At 38.3% G+C, this 17,236-nt stretch overlaps 1 protein-coding gene across 1 annotated transcript in view; it reads right to left on the reverse strand.

The window, feature by feature from the left end:
* rhbdf1a (rhomboid 5 homolog 1a (Drosophila)) overlaps positions 1–14,331 on the reverse strand; it is a 49,254-nt gene extending 34,923 nt beyond the window's left edge. Inside the window, exon 1 of the mRNA XM_020933077.2 lies at positions 13,983–14,331. The gene's annotated coding sequence lies outside the window, so the exon portion shown is untranslated. The remainder of the gene's footprint in view (positions 1–13,982) is intronic.
* Positions 14,332–17,236: the final 2,905 nt, after the last annotated feature.

Genomic DNA, 17,236 nt, shown 5'->3' on the forward strand with positions numbered 1-17,236 from the left:
CATAAAGCTATACACACAGTAGCTGTAGTAATATTTCAGTAGTGGTACTCCTAGTAGTAGTTGTCTAGTATAGTTGTAGTAGTAATGGTAGTTTTATCACTGTACTAAAATTTCAAACTTGATTTTGATACTAGGAAAAATGTTCACTACTCGATACAAAAATGAGACAGTAGAACGTAACTGTGAACACAGAATAATAATAACTTTCTACTATTTAATAATAAAATTTGTCTTATTTAAGTTTCTGTTTCTTGTATTGGTGGTGGTAACAGATAATTCTCAGCAGCTTTCTCAAACTTTGAAGAAGTGAAACAAATTTTATTTCAAGACTATGTCTGGACTTTTGTGGTTTTTACCCTTTGACCCTGCACTAGTTTAAACAAACAACTTTAAAACAGCATTCACTTCAGACAACATGAGGAAGCAAGCCCTAGTTCTCAAAAATCCCCATCCTCCCCAATGTGTCCATGACCCCCAGCACAAGCCCTGTATTGTAGCCTGACATTCTCCGCTTAAGTGAGTAAGAGGAGAGCCTTGGAGACAGACAGCGTGCTTGACAACATGTGATCCCCATCTAAATAGTTTCCAGCCCGATATCAGCGTGAATCAAGCTCTACAAAAGACGCCATTGTGAGTGGACCGAGACTGAACAAGGATGGGTCATTGTGCAGTCCACCGCATTGCGAGATAGGCCTGAAATGTTCGCTGTCAATAGAAACGGCACACTAAGCAAATTCACAGTGGTTAATCAGGGCAAGGCACGAGACACGTTAACGCTATTCGGTTGCAGAAGTGAGTGGTAATGAGTTATGCTGACCATGTTTAAAATGTGCCATTGTAATGTGATTTTGAAGTAGCTTAGATGAAATTCTGGCTACTTTGTGTGTTATAATATGTTTAAAAGTTGTAAAGTTTAAAATATGTGTGTTTTTTGTGCATCAATTTATCATAAAAATAATGTTTAAGTTCAAGTAATAGCTGTAATTTATTTTTACTGGTGGAAAAGATCAGAATTTACACAGGTTTTTATATTGCTTGACCTTTAATATTAGCTCATATTTAGAGCTTTTTTAATAATTTTCTGCTGTCTTTTACTGTATTTTTTCAACTTTTGATGGCATTAAACTTATCTTTCTATATAGATGTTTTTTTTCTTTTGTAATTGGCAATAAAGTATGTATTCTCACTCTCAGGAAAGTTACCTATCCACAGATTTAGTGTGTAACTTGGTTACATAATTGTGTTTTGTTTTATTCACACATGTTTGACACAGAAATCCTGCATATTTAGGCTGAGTTCTTCTCTCTCTCTGTTTGACCTTGTGATATCATGTGGTGAAAAGTGCCGTTTTAAAACTCCATACACCTTCACTCGAATCATTTGGATAATTTCAGCCTGAGAATTGCCAGTATCTACTGAAAAGGTAAAAGGTAGCTGTTAACTTGAAAACTACCACTACATGGCCCTGCTTCTATCCTAGGATATATTAATTTTAATTCCATACTGTGGGACAGTTCAGGTAAAGCAAAAACATTTCAATGTAAAATAGCAGGTAAAAAAATTACATAATGCAGCTTTACAATGACAATTTTGGCTCTTCTATAGGTTTGTCACAATAACAAATTTTGAACCAAGATACATTGCTACAGAGAAATACTGCAATAAATGATAATATTGAAACTACTTTGGGCCACTAATTAAGATTTAAATAATGCAAGATGATCTCAGTGAAGCATTTTTAAATAGACTGTTTCATTAAAAGGCCTGAGCTGCAACAAATAAATAGAAGAACGTATAAATAAATAATAAAGCCATCAAAGGGACTCTCAACCCTCTACAGCTCTAATCGTATATAAAAAAAAAAAAAACTACCACAAAATCTCCCCACTTTTGCAAAAAAAAAAAAAAACTGTAGAATGAAACACTTAAGTACTTAGTTTGCATCTCTAATAAGTCACAGAAGTTATTAATCCAATCTTTAACAGCTTCAATTGTATCATATAGTAAAAAAATAGCAAAAAAAAACTGCCAGTAGTGCAAAGAAAAAGTACCCATGAGAAATAATTAGCCCCAAAATATATTGTAAATTTTTTTTATATATTGAACAAATGTAAATATCGTGACTATTCTATTCTATACAAACAGTAAAACAGTGCCATCTGCATTTGCAATTCAATCAAACACCAGGATTAAAAACACAGCACAAAGAGCGAGCTATCAGTGCTGTCTTGTCACTTCCTCTCTCTCTCCTCTCCACACTCTGTCTGACCACCAGCTCCGTGAGAGGTCAAGTTACTGCTTATTTTACTGAGGAAGGAAGTTCAGAGCAGAGTGGGCCTTAGGGGGGGTCAGGAAACACCTCGCCGAAAAGGACGCATTCACCGGGATCCAGTACACGCGTCCACGGAAACAACACGCGCCCGCTTACATGCAAAAAGACACATACACGCACAGGTCATCGTAAACAACCACATCACATCCGGAGGAGCAATTAAGCAGTGAATAGTGAAGCTGGGTGAATGCAGACCCAGTGCAGCCAATGTGCTTTTACAGTCAATGGAGTCGTCCCAGTGACCGTGTGGACTCGAGGTTGTTCTATTGAAGAAATGGGCTCTGTAGCTATGGGACACAGTGAATGAGCTTTCATTAAAGGAGAGATCCAATCGGCTGGTTCATTTCAAATAGTGTATACACCTGCCCACATCCACACCAAGAGATTTTGTTGATCAAATATTATTCAGTATTAACATGGTTTGTGATTTTAGTGTCAACAAACACATTATAACAAGCTAAACTGCAGCTATCTGGTTCTCATTAAAGGTGCACTATTCAGCTCTTCTGGAGGAGGGTACAACACCTGCTTGCAAGGTGATGGTGTTTTGCCCAAAATATTCCACAGTATGGTATTAACCATATCTTCAGAAAGTACACACATTTCTCAAGGTATTTTCAAGCAATAAAATCTCTTGTAATTGAATAATACACGATAATTATGTTTAATGCCATACTGTGGACATTCAAAGTAAAGTCATCTCTATCTCCAGCAGAAATGTTCCACAGTGCACGACGCATTTAAGTATATATTCACAATCCAAAAATACTATTCACGTCATTGAGGAAGTTGCCGTGGGCGCCACCATCATCACTGGGGTTGTATTACCGGTAGTTTGCATGGGGCTGCCAAGCTCACAGCAAATAAGTTCTATCCAGACTATAAAGCAGTTTCCAAAGAATCGGTGTAGTGTTGAATTGTTGTTGCACATGAATATTTTAAACAAATAAACCTACTTTATTTCATATTTTGCAGGTGAGACTTTTCCCAAATTCTCAATTGAAATGAATGGGATTAGTCGCATTTACAGTAAAAGTGGGTAGGACAGAATAAGGTCAGTTCATGTATACATATTTACCCATCAAGCATTGTAGTTCAATGACAAAACAACGGTCACATTTGAAAACCCCAAAGTCCTTTGAAATAAGACTAGCGTAATGAAATCACTACAAAGATAAACAACCTCTTCCCTCACTTTCAGAAAATATATCCTTGGAAGATGCGCCCTGGATAACACAGCACAAATAAGTCGATGGACTCATTGATTTTTCCCATCCGTGCTATGAATACATCTACATGTGTGTCTATGGGAGCTTAGCCTGCGGAGGTGTGTTAGTGTCTAAAGGACATGCATTAGATCATCAACAGTGTATACGTCACTGTGGCATACGCTATCACACAAATAGGCCAGTCACGATAACACATTTTGAAGTGTGTTATATTGCTAAAGTTAATATAGACAATAAACAGTAACATTGCAACTAATTTCTGCCACTGACTTTAGTACTTAGTTTTCATCTGTAATGAGTCATAGAAGTTGTTATAATTCAACCTTTTGCATTATTTTATAGTCAAAATAACCAAAAATTTCCAATTAGTGCAAAGAAAATGTACAGGCGATTAAATATTGATAAGTCAAGTAATTATCACAAAAGGCCTGCACACAAGATTCATTATAATAAATGAAAAAAATATTGAATCTTACTGAGCTGAGCCAACATCTACAATCCTGGAGTCCTCTAGGTCTTGTCTCCATTTGAGGGAGGGGTTCATATGTGTTTTTATAATTACACAACAAGGTTAGCATTTGAATGCTTTGGAATCTCTTGTGATTTTTAAAAGTCAAGCTAAAATACAAGAACGAAGTCATGGCTGCAGACTGAATACATTTTGAAACATAGTGAATACACCAATCAATCATCTTGCTAAAGCATAAGATCCTTAATGAAAATTTGAGTCCATGGCATGCAACAAAAACCACAAAGGGTGCCTCTCACGAGTTTTGAGTCATACATGAATGTCACCATAGCAAGAAATGTGAAGCAATGTTTAAAGTATGCAAACTTCAAATGTGTGAAAACAAGAGCTCACATATCAAATGTTGAAACTTGCCACCAAAAAAATGACATGATGAGAGCCAGGTGCATAAAATGGTAAATATGACTTTATGTGATTACAAAATTCTTCCCCCACTTTTTGTCGATCACTGGACCTTGGGCGGAGTTGATTCTGGGTTATAGAAGATAAAGTGGTAGCATACAGTCATTTATTTTTATCAGCTCTTTTTGCAGCTTTTTGATAGCTTTCGCTTACTTACTTCTTACTTGATCTACCAATTTTTGCAAATCTTTAAAATAATGTTAATACCCATTAATACTCTAATCCCCATTGCAATGTGTTTAATTATCCTAAAGTAAAAAAAACATTGCTACACCTATCCATGGAGTTCAGCACTGCGACAATAGCAGCTACCAATTCATCTTTTGAATGGTCAAACATCACCTATGGATTTCAACTTTCTGTTGTATGTAACATTTTGAGGACTTCCGATTCAAAAGACATTTTTTTTTTTTTGTATATATATAATTAATCACTGGCAATGGCTATTGTCACTCTGAAACCCATGGATATACAAGAATCTGAAAGCCATAAGAAAAGATTGCATTTTGGCTTGAGCTTGTAGAGTAGTGCTGTTAATTGTGGGAAACTCCCAGTTGTCAAGACATTTTTGCACTTTACAGCGATGGATGACTGTGCAGGAAGGAGGAAGAATGAAGTCGTCCATCTGGGCCTCGAGATCAGTGGAAAACTCTTGACAAAAGCACAGGAAAAGGCTGCAGCAGGTCCTATGGGACAGTCCCAAGTCTACACACAGGAGGGGGCGGGGAGGCCTCACTTAGTCCTGATTTAACTCAAGAAAACAACTCTCCTCTTTGTAAGGAAATAATGTCAAATTTTCCTCAGGTCACGATGGAGTGAAGACTTTAATTTTAGTTTCTTTTTTGCAGTCCTTATTAAAGGTGCACTAAGTAATTTTCTGTATTGAGATGTTATTGCTCTGCATGAGATGTTCCACAATATGGCATTAAACATTTTTGTATTTATTTGTTTATTAACAGGTGTTTTCATTGGATAAAAAATTTGAAAAATATATTTTTTATTATTTTATTTAACGGCCTCACCTTTCCACACATTTGGCTGTAACTTGGTCTAGTTGTGTCACATGCTTGTGTTCATGTAGATTAATGCCATACTGTGAAACATTCCTTGAGAAGCAACAACGAGCAGCTGCATGACAGACCCTCCACCAAGAAGATTAGTAGTAAATCACTTGATGTCATGCAATATAAAACAAGAAATCACTATCCAAAAAAATACATCATGCTCGAAAATACTGGAAGTGTGCAAAGAAAAAGGTCAAAATCCATAAATGTGCAAACTGGGACTTGTAAAGAGCATAATAAAAAGTGCATGTATTGGTCTTATTAAACAGAATACATTTACAACACCCAAAGTGGCTTAAGAGTTTAGAGCATTATTTATTCAGACAGTGGTGGTGGGCTGCCTCTCCACGCACTGCCAGTCACACTGACACATTTATACAGACAACGTGGGTGAAGTGTCATGTCCAAGGACATAACATACAGAGCTCACACTAGACATTGAACTGCAAACCATTTTGTTAGTGGGCGATAATTATGACAAAGTTAGTTTTGTCTGAATTAAAAGAGAATGCCAGACTTTTTGTACAGATTATTCCATGTGCTTACATTATAAATTTTACAAATCAGAGGTCACACTAATTGAACCACCATAATTGAAAATAATTGAAAAAAAAAAAAAAGAAAAGAAATGCAAAGCAAAATAATTACATCTCCATGGAGAAAAGCAGGCGGTGGGCCCTCCACCAGAAAAGTGACATAGTGCATGTATGCAAGTATATATAAAAACATACAGACCTAGAAGCAGAAATTAAATTGCAAACCATTTAGTTAGTGGGCTTGGGCTATAATCAATAATGACAAAGTTAGTTTTGTCTGAATTAAAAGAGAATAGGAGACTTTTGTACATTAGATTATTCCATGTGCTTACACCATGCATTTTCCATAAGTGCACTTGGGTAATTGTACTAAATTACTGTACAACATATATAATGCCTCCATTGTAGCTGGGTGGGTGTGATCAAAATGGGCACCACAATCTTTGACGTAATTTCCCCGGCACGCTGCATTACAACTCTGGCAAAGATTGTGAGGAAAGTTGGCATGTGTGTAAAGAGGAGAAGGCAGCGGAGAGCAAAGGAAGCCACAAGTTCAGGTTTTCCCAAAATGAACAAAAAACACTAAAAGTCAAAATGAATGAGAAACTTCAGGATCCGCCTCTTCCGAAAAGTGTAGCACAGCCCAGAGCACACCCCTGGATTCTGGGAAAAGCATGCAGCGCATGGTGTTGAAACTGTCCAGAATAGATACAACTTTGAACAAGTTCAGATGAGGAAAAGGAGAGAAGAACGGTAGTAAAAGGAGTTTATGCAACCTCAGAACATGTGTGTATGTGTGTGTTTGTGTTGGTGTGTGTGTGTTGGTGTGTGTGTGTGTGTGTGTGTGTGGGTGTGTGTGTGTGTGGGGGTGTGTGTGCGTAGGGGGGTGGGGCATCCTATTTAAAACTGCACAACCATCTCCCCCATGACAATGCTGGGACTTGACATAAACTGATTTCACAATGATTTTGGAAAGTTGCCAGGTCAAAAAGTGCAGATGTTGTAGTTATGTGTGTGCCCTCTATGTGTAATCCATCATTTTCAGTCGGTGCGCTGTTTAGACGTAGGCAATAAATCAACATATTGATTATTGTTGTTTTGAAGATATGCATAATTTGAATATTGAGGGTACTGTTGGTTAAAAATAAAACAATGACATGGGAATCTTTCAAACAAAAGCAGAATCTGAGTGCCATTTTTACAACTCCTACTTATCAAATCATTATTACAAAAGCTTGCACATAGTTCTTACCTAACCTAGTCAAAAACACTGCTGCAGAGGGACAACCTCAAAGTACATTTTGAGTAGGGCCTGGGCTATATCACTAACAAATTAATTACATCCTTTTTTCTAATACTGACTGATCACAATTTTCTCTTTTTTGAAAACAAATTAAAATGTTTTTCAATGTTAATTTCCTGGACATAATAAAGAATTTTAATCATTTCAAACATTGCCATTTAGCTCAACAAATTTAAAGTTAAATTTCTTCCTCCAAAATCTGCTTTTACTCTAGATTAAGAAGACTGAAGTGGATCGCCCACAAGAGGAAATGACTCAGTCTTTATCTTTCAGATTTATATTTGATTGATTGCACAACAGTAATTTTGTGCAAGTTAGTCCCATCAAAAGCTTTGAAGTTGACTTTTTTAACCAAGACTTTTGAAACTGTACCTCCCTCATGAGACATCACCTGGTTTGTTCAACGTAAACATCTAACATATAAGTTACTGCCTGCAGGCTCCAGTAGATAAAGATATACCGGATTATCTTCAGACATGCTCTCTTTGACAGCTCTCACACAGAAGATGAAGATCAAAGTTCAGGAGGCCGTAGTGTTTTTTCTATGTGCATTAGCCATGTGGGAAAAACATACATCATTCCCACAGCTCCATAAGCTTTGCCCTGAGGTTAACCAGCCCCAGACACCATGCCAATAAGATGTCAAGCTACTCGTCAAAACACAGCCAATATACAAATAACCTCAATTTAGCCAAGTAACTGTGGAAACAATGGCTTGTAACCTGTGTTCTTGTCAACAGGTTACATCAAAGCTCTGTGCTGACTGCTTGGACTGGCGCTTCACATGGCGGGCTACATTTTGACAGATGAGGTGCTGATGGAGAGAGAGACAGGATGGTGTATGGTATGTTGGCAGACCAGGAGTGAGAAAGCGAGAGAGGGGGAGAGGGTGAGAGACATGGAGTCCTGGAGCTGGTACCAAAATAGAGCTGCTGTTACATTTTAGCATTACATCACATAGTGACTTCACCATACCAAGATGGCTGCCACCGCCAAAGTGTCATGGGACAATTGGAAGCAACGCCTGTGAGTCACACTGCTAGCCGTTAAGGAGGGAAGCTCAAGGAAGATCCAGTCTTTCCAGATCGCAAAATGGGTTGCCAATGTTACCGCTGCCATATAAATCAGCAATAGTAACAAAACAGTAACATAATGACTGAAAAGAGGATTCTGGGTAAAATCAATGTTTGTTTAGACAGTAATCAGCTCACATGCCATATTAGACACGCACCAGACACAACACGTCTTACACAAATCCCACAATATTTATGGTCACGCAACAGACATAAGCATCACCAGTTACTTTACCAATGAAACAGTATATTTTTTCAATTAATGGCAAGTAACAGCTGCTTTCCATGTGACTTCCAGTACAGAGTAGAAAAAATAAAACACTACAAGAAAGTTTAAAAAGTCTGTTTCACTTGATATGGTATAATAAAATTGTCCCAGGTATTATGGTGTGAATAAAACATTATATTTGAAATGTGTCTGTATATATTTTCCACAGCATACCAACTTTTTAATTATAACTGACTCATCCACACACGGTTTTGGGATGTAACTATTTTAAGACATTCTTGAAATGCTTTTTTCAAACAGGCAGCTAGAGTTTTGTGTGGTAGGAAACATTAACCAATATATTAACTCAGGAAGTATGCGGCTTAAGTAGCTGAACCGGTCGGTCGGCATGTTTGACCTCCTCAGACACCGCAGCCATGCCCCACATCCACAAATCAGCCCAAACTATTGTTAGAGTTTTTCAAAGCGGACACTGCTGTAATTACAGACACACAATAATAACTATTATGTAAGTATGTATGAGAAGAACCCAAGAGGTGATTTATGGGCGAGACTGATACAAAAGAAATGTGATGGAAAGTATGGGAAGACTTTTTAAACAAGGAGCTAAAGATATGCATGTATTTTTATGCTGCTGATAACCTGGACCTGAGTACAGTATTTAGTTTCTGGGTAATTTTTATGCTGAAATGACAAATAAATTCTGATTCTGATTTGAGGTACTATTTTTGTTTCTCAGTATTGCATCTGTCTAATCTTGCACTTTGCAAAAATATTAAACATTTTAGAATTATTTTCACATTAATTCTATTGAATCTCTTAATTTGCTTCTGCAGCTTGTACCACCAAGAATTTTATTAGAGGTGAGCTTATCAGCAATTGGTTGCTCTAGATTCTTAACAATCGATGAGTATCAGCTATGAAAAAACCTAGCTCTAATTTTGATGCTATTGAAATGTAACATCTATATTAAACAAGTTGAATTACGTTTCAGTTTGTTATCTACAGTTACAAAAGTTCAAATCTGTAGCCACAGCACTCCACATTTTTCTTTATGAACCAGTACAGACTGATTTAATGATAAAACAGTGCATTTAAATATAGTGTAATTCAATTGTAATAGACATAATACTCATTATTAGTCACCCACTATTACAAACTATTGTCTGTATTATGTCTGTATTAGTGACACTTGCCGTACGTGTCAGAGCAGCAGCCTAGGGTTATTTAACTGCATGTAATCTCCACACATGGAAGAGTTCAACCCAACAGCTCTTTTCATGTTTCGTCAGGAAGAACGTTCAAAATGACCCACAATCACAAAGAGGCCATCTGTAATGGGACCGGACAGATTTTCAGATAGAAAAGCTCAATTTCCAGGAAACATGGCGGCTTTGTGTTTTGTTAACTGTCCGTCATCTCATCATCAGTGGATCAAAGAGATTTCGTTCCTGGTTGATTACTGTGACCTGTGTGTGGAGATAGAGTACAGAGCAACATCTTGAAATGATTAGGACACATTTGGTGCCATAGTGAAGCGTGCGCCTGCTTGACTTGACTTTGGTTTGAATCAAGTTTGACAATGTGCAACACCCAGACCTGCTTTGTAGTTCTTTGAAGGCAACAACTGTGGAGTTAGGGGGCGATACAATGGAAAAATTAACCACATTTTTCATCATAGTGAACAAACTTAGAGTATGAATTGTTAAAACATAAACAATCATTGCTATTTAAAGGACTATGTCTCTTATATATGTTTCTTATATGTCATTGTGCTGCCTGGAATGTTCTACAGCATGACATTAAACATCTCTACCTCTCATTTATTAAATTACATGTGGTTTTATAGCTCAGAAATACCTAGAAAAAACAGATTTTGAGCAGGGTTGCCTCACCACAGATCTGAGCTGTAAATTGGACCAGTTTGGGCTAAATGAAGATAGAAAGGTTTAATACCATAATGTGAAACAATCCAGACAAAGCAATAACATCTCCATGAAGAAAAGCATTTGCCGGACTCCCCACCAGAATAGTTACACAGTGCACCTTTAACAAAAATGTTCTCATGAATTTAGAGAAGAAACTATCTGAATCTCACTTAAAGTTAGATTTTTTTTGCACAGTCTTATGTGGTGTATTTGTCATGCTCATTGAACTTGGGCCAGACAAAGAGATACAGACAGATCCCACACCATGAGTCACTCTAAAGTCCCTCAAAAACCTCACATACCACCACGATGCCAGGTAGTCAACACACGCACGGCCCCCTGGGATGGTCCACCTGCTTCAGCTTTCTAGAATACCCAAGCCTGCATTCAAGCTAATAAACTTTAACGCTGCACAATATAACATGTTCACAGTAGTTAATGCATTATAGGCCAAAGCAATAGGACCAAATATAAAATAAAGAGAAAATGCTGATGGAATATTTACACTTCTAGACACTTTTGGCTTCATTAACTCAACTTTACACTGAAAAACTGTCACCCCTCTCTCTGTAACTGCTGCTGTGAGCCTTATAATTTTTGTTTTAAATGTACATGTTAACCCACTCTACATGATCCTGGTGTTTTTATTTTGCTATTTTGTCGGTAAATTAATTCCTATAAATGCTAGCATTGTGAGCTTCATTTGACTGGAGCCAAACACTATGGGTAGCATTACACTCCCTCAGTCCACCTCTTCATACAGTCTATGACTCCAACACAGCTTATTACACATTTTTATTATAGCAATATCAGCCAATCAAATTTAACCAGATTTTACTAGAAATAGCTATTTTGAGTTTGTTCTGATGTTTTAATTAATCTGTTTTATAATATGATTGAAACAGTGATTGTTAGCATAGTTTGACACAGTTTTGACTGAAGTGATTTGAGCAACATACAGAATTATATAGTTATTGCATATTAAAATATCTTGCCTTTTAACTATAATATTGTGTCTTTTAATGTCCTTTGTTGTCTATTATAATTGCTTCACTATATCCTTGGGTATCTTGAAAAGCGCCAACAAACTAAATTAATGTTTAATAAATTGCATGTTTTCCATATTATGCAACTAATAAACACTCTTGTCTGTGTCTCTGGGTGGACTTGGATTTAAACTGGAGATGGCCCTCTTTTATCAGTTGGATTACATCACCTCCAGCCATGATGATACCCCACTCTCTCCATGTGACAGGCTTTCACTGTGGGCACAAAACCAGGCCATGTGCTCCAATGTCCCTTCTGCCAAAATAACTCAGCAGTTTCTAATACAGTAAGTGTACGGTTTCACTTCATGTATTGTACTCAGGTCAGGCATTTCATAGGACAATGGGATCTCATTTTAAAGGTACTGGGGTTTTTGGACTTCAGATGAGTCAGTGCACAAAGAGGTGGTCCCATGTGTCCAATGCATTCACGGGATTTTGTGACGGTCATGAGTCACTTTGAGTCACGGTGAGTTTGTTTTTTCAAAGGAGGAGGAGGAGAAGTGGGAATAGGGTTAGGGTTATAGACATAGGTAGCCTGACCTTTTCCAAATAGGACGCAAGCATGGACACGTTTCTGGCTCCATCAACTTTGGTTCCAATTCACATTCTAATGAAAAACCGTCGCCCCTCTCTCCGTAACTGCTATGAGCCTCGTGTGACAATATTTCAGTCTTAAAACTCTATGTGATCCTGGTGTTTTTATTTTGCTATTTTGTCTGTAAATCCAGACAAATCAGATGCCTTCTTTTCCCGAGGTCTCTCCCACTAGCATTAGTAACTAGTTTGATTCACAGCGTTGCTAAGAGCCCATTCCCTGCTAAACCAGCAGTGAAGCCAGACAGGGGCGTTGCCTTAAACAGCCTCGCTCTGGATTGGGTCTTTGATTGGTATGATACTCGCAGGTGGAATTCTGCTAGTCTCCATATGCTTCATTTGACTGGAGCCGAACGCTATGGATGACGTCACATGCCTTAGTCTATACTTCATACAGTCTATAGGCGCAATGCAGGAAAACCTCCAAAAGTCATGTGCATAGAGAGCATGTAGTGAGAGACACCACCCCAGGGCCAGAATTTTTAACTACTCCCCTGCTTGCAACACAGGACCAAAATCAGGTCATCATGTCAAAACAGGACTAAAATAAGAAAATACTAAAGGAAGAGCTCTAACCTCTAATGCCCAGGTCAGGACTGAACACGGACTGATCTGAACCAATACAAACCAAGTCTGTATCACATTAGCTCTAAAGTTAAACCAATAAAAACATACTCAACTACTATTAGCCTACTTGACCACCGCCAATCAAACATAAGCAGAATGGATTAAGTGTCTGGCCCAAGGACACAACAACAGGATGCACCAGATGGAATATCCCTAGACTTCGAGTTGGTGGGCGATCACTGAAACCACTAAGCCACTGCCGCCCACAACAACAATCACACTGAGCAAAAACGGAACCAGGACCAAAACGAGTCCAAGTCTAAGTATAAACCAGGTCTGAACAAGAAATAAATCCCAATTGTTTATGACAACATCTCCATAAAGACTACAGAGTACAGTTAGAGCGAGCCTGTATACACCACCAGCAGTGCAGGCAAAATCCCTTAGGGTAAATTATGTCATTGTAGTGTGGTCAGAGACAGGAAGTGTGACACCCTGTTGTTTTAGATTCATAGAAACACATGTAGGCCCTAAGTACTACACGGATGCTCAGAGACGTGGAGTGGGAGGTGATGAATTAGAAGTGTGAAGAAATGGCGTGACTAAAACACATGTGACCAACTGCATTATTTAAAAACATTTTCAAAAAACTTGTGTTAGATCATCACCTAATTTCACCATTTAACCTTATGTCTGGTGTAGAAATTGTCACTAGGCTGTGTAATAAATTGTTATAGGCTATGTTATGAATGAATTGGCTCAAGTTCAAAAGTATGTAGAGTATGGCTGTGTCTCATTGGTCTATTTTTGAGTGCAAATGGTAAGGTATGCCACACACTGGGTAATGACAGGGCCTGGGCTAGACTTTTAATTGCCACATTTTACAATAAGGATCCAGAGCGGTGCATTTCATACAGACATGTGATTTCAAGACAGCTTTGCTTTCTTAGCCGTACACTATAAACCTTTCAATGACACTGTAGTAATCTGTAATTCATTCTACAACTCGTAGTAAGAGCTTATCCTGCTAGATCACGACGTTTGAGCGTTTCCTCCGCGGATCCTGCCTGCTCGCCTGTCTTCCGTATGGGCGACCACACGGGAGAGAGACCGTACTATCACGATACACAGTAATGTCATAACTTACCCTTTTCACCAGCCGCTCTCGTGTTCTCCAACTGTGGAAAAATCCCGTTTGAATGAATTTCCGCAGGTAGCTCTATGAATGATTGGTCACATCATGCTGACAGCGATGGCACTGTGCGTTACGCGCGTATTTTTTTCCTTTCCTGTAATATTTTTCAAAGCTAAAATGCAGTGTTACATTTGGTCTGTTTCAATTATAGCAGTAGCCGGGGCGGTCCCGCGTGTTGTGGCTGAAGTGCGCTTTTCCTCCTACGGTCACAGCATTCCCACACTCCTCCATGGATCGAGCCGGGCTAAGTTTTCTTCTGCCGGTTGTAGCCTGGTTCAGTTTGCGGAGAGGCAGCCCCGCCCTGTGGAGAAGGGGCTGTGGAGACGGAGAGCGCTGGCCAATAGCTGTACGCAGGGAGGCGCTGCTTTCCGGGGATCACGCCATGATTTACGCATGGTTTACGCCGGTGACTAAGCGATATCCTCACACTGTAGTTCGGTCCAGGGGGAAGACACCAGTAACCTTTTTTTGTTATTCTACAAACACAGTCCTTTTGCCTCTTTTTAAGGAAGTAACTTACCAGCAATTTGGAGATGTAGGGGCTACACTTGGCTAGGGATAGTCACTGCAGGGGTCCAGGGTCCAGGAGAGTCGCACTGCAGAAAGCCCAGGGAAAATCAGTAGGCTGCATGAAAATCAAATTTGAAAATGATAAATTAAGGGTGTACTTTGTGACATTTCTAGTGGAGGGTCCGCCACCTGCGTATCCCCATGGAAATGTTATTGCCTTGACTAGAATGTTCCACAGTATAGATCAAACATATCTGTCGCAAGGGAGACAAGTAGGTTATAGCGCTATGCTGCATTACAGTTCAGATCTGTGGACAGTCTCCCCTGTTCACTGTTACTGTATTTTTTGAGCAATAGAAACATCCGTAATGAATAAATGCTAGATGGATGTGTTTAATATCATACCATGGAACATTCCAGGCCAAGTAATGACATCTCTATGGAGACAACCAGGTAGCAGACCCTGCACCAGAAAAGTTACACAGTGCACCTTTAAATATGACTCTAGCTCTACTTTAGGCTATAAGTTGCTGTTGAAAGTTTTCATCACCAGTTTAACTTGTAGTCAGTTTGTTTTCATAATGATGGCGTTAACTATGAAAAAACACACCGACTTGTGGCCTAATTCATCGGAAACTACCTAGGCCTATTTATTTATTTAAAGGGGGTTCTTAAAATCTACTATTCTGAATAATAGGCCCAGTACAGAGTATTGGAGAGTGGAGAGTTGGATTTATTACAGCAGTGTGGTCAAAAAAAACTTTGACTGGCCTACAGAAGCCTATTCAATCATTTTCAATCATATCTCAATGCCCTGGCACATTACCCTAGTATCCAAATGTGTAATTATCCAAATTAGAATAACATAAAATCAAAACAGGAGGCATAGTAAATGTCTAAAGGCTCAGATTAACACTATGGGACTAGCAAAGCAAAGAAGTTTAATCAAGATTATGATATTACCTTCTACTAATTACACAGATTAGCCATAGCCTTGTAACCATTTATGATTGGGTTCATTGCAGGCTAACAAGTAGGAGCCAAAACCATTACCACAAAAAGAGGGAACATGTTTTCATATACTTCGAAACAAAGGAAATCTGAGGCACAGTCACATGATAAAAAGGCTGTTTGGAGAAGTGCTTACTGTGCCAAATGCCTGAAAGCAAAAAGAACTGGAACCACGAAAGATTTGGTGATTAAGATGAAGCAAATGCATTTTTATGTTAAAAGGAAAACTGAATAATTAGAATATTGCAGTTTCTTTACAGTAATGGAAAACAGATGTAGGGTAATTTACCATGGAGTCTGGTCCATTGTTTCCAACGAGCTGGTGGTTGTTGGCAAATTAATTAAATGCCATTACACTAAACCTACCCTTGATGAGTAGACTACCCTAGCATATATATTACTTTTCTGTGCAAAATGACCAAAAATTGAATAATTAAATGTAAAAAGTAGCTGCTAACGTGACAACCACAGCTTTATGGCATCACAAGGTGGAACAGAGCATTTTAAGCTTTGGAGATGTAGATATGGACTATACTAGAATAATAAAGGGTTACTCAAACATGTGTGAATGAAACAAAACACACCGCCAGGTATGTTTTTGAGGAGGTAACAGCATTCTGACATGGCTTAAAGCTCACAAGAGTCGATTTTGCATAATTATAGGACCTTTAACAGAGACCCAGAACAAAACCACATTCTTTTGCCTATTATGTGACGTCTACTCGAATCAATGAGAATCTACATTGAGAGTGCTGCCTGTTGGGTCATATGAATCTGAGGTCTGGTCTGCTGATGTCGAGTGAGGACCATTTCACTCAGCCAAAACAATGTCTCCTCTGCACTCTGACCATATTTGCACAGCTTCTGCCCAAAATATTTAAAATTTTTATAGGGAAAGGGAAGATGTTTTTGCATGTGTTGATTAGTGTGTGGAAATATTTGGCTGACATTTATTAGTAATTGTCAAAATTTTGAGGACTTATTTAATTGCTATGGCCCCAGTACTTATTTTTCATGTTTTCATCTTTGGAAACTTGTTATATTGACAACTGATTGCTATTCATTTCAGGCAAACAAATGATGGATACTTAGCCATTTGGGGAGAGCATTTATTTCTGTAGACATGTCTAGGGTCCAGTGGAGCTATTAAAATAAAGTATATATATCAACAGCAAATATTCCTGTTCACTTACACATGTGTCCAATTACAATACAACATTTATATCTGAACATCTCATCCCTGTTCTATGTTTACACCTCCTAAAAGGGCCAATGCCTTGTCAGTAGTGTATTAAGCATATTTAAAATAAATGTGACTAACCTTTACTCTATAATAAAAAAAGCTATTACATTGGATTCCATTGTGTCTACAGCTCAGAGACTGATCCAGCTGGGACTCCTTTTATATTATGGGAGGCAGACGTTTGTGGGGTGTTGAAAAGGGGCTCTGCACAGACAGTTTACCTCAGATGAGGTTTCAGGGTAAATGAGATTCAAGTTCCTGTTAAACCACATCTTGTTAGTGGTCATTTTGATCTACATAATTAATGGTCTAAATTAAAAATGGTAATTGTATATAGGCCTACTGTACAACTTTACACATCCTAACATACAAGTCTACACTGCTTGCTTTTTTGTATCAAGGATGTCAAAATGAATCGCTTAATCAAGAATAGAGATAGATC

This window comes from Boleophthalmus pectinirostris, unplaced genomic scaffold (assembly GCF_026225935.1).
Source record: "Boleophthalmus pectinirostris isolate CB_2022bp ecotype Guang Dong unplaced genomic scaffold, ASM2622593v1 HiC_scaffold_17, whole genome shotgun sequence".
NCBI classification, from domain to species: domain Eukaryota; kingdom Metazoa; phylum Chordata; class Actinopteri; order Gobiiformes; family Gobiidae; genus Boleophthalmus; species Boleophthalmus pectinirostris.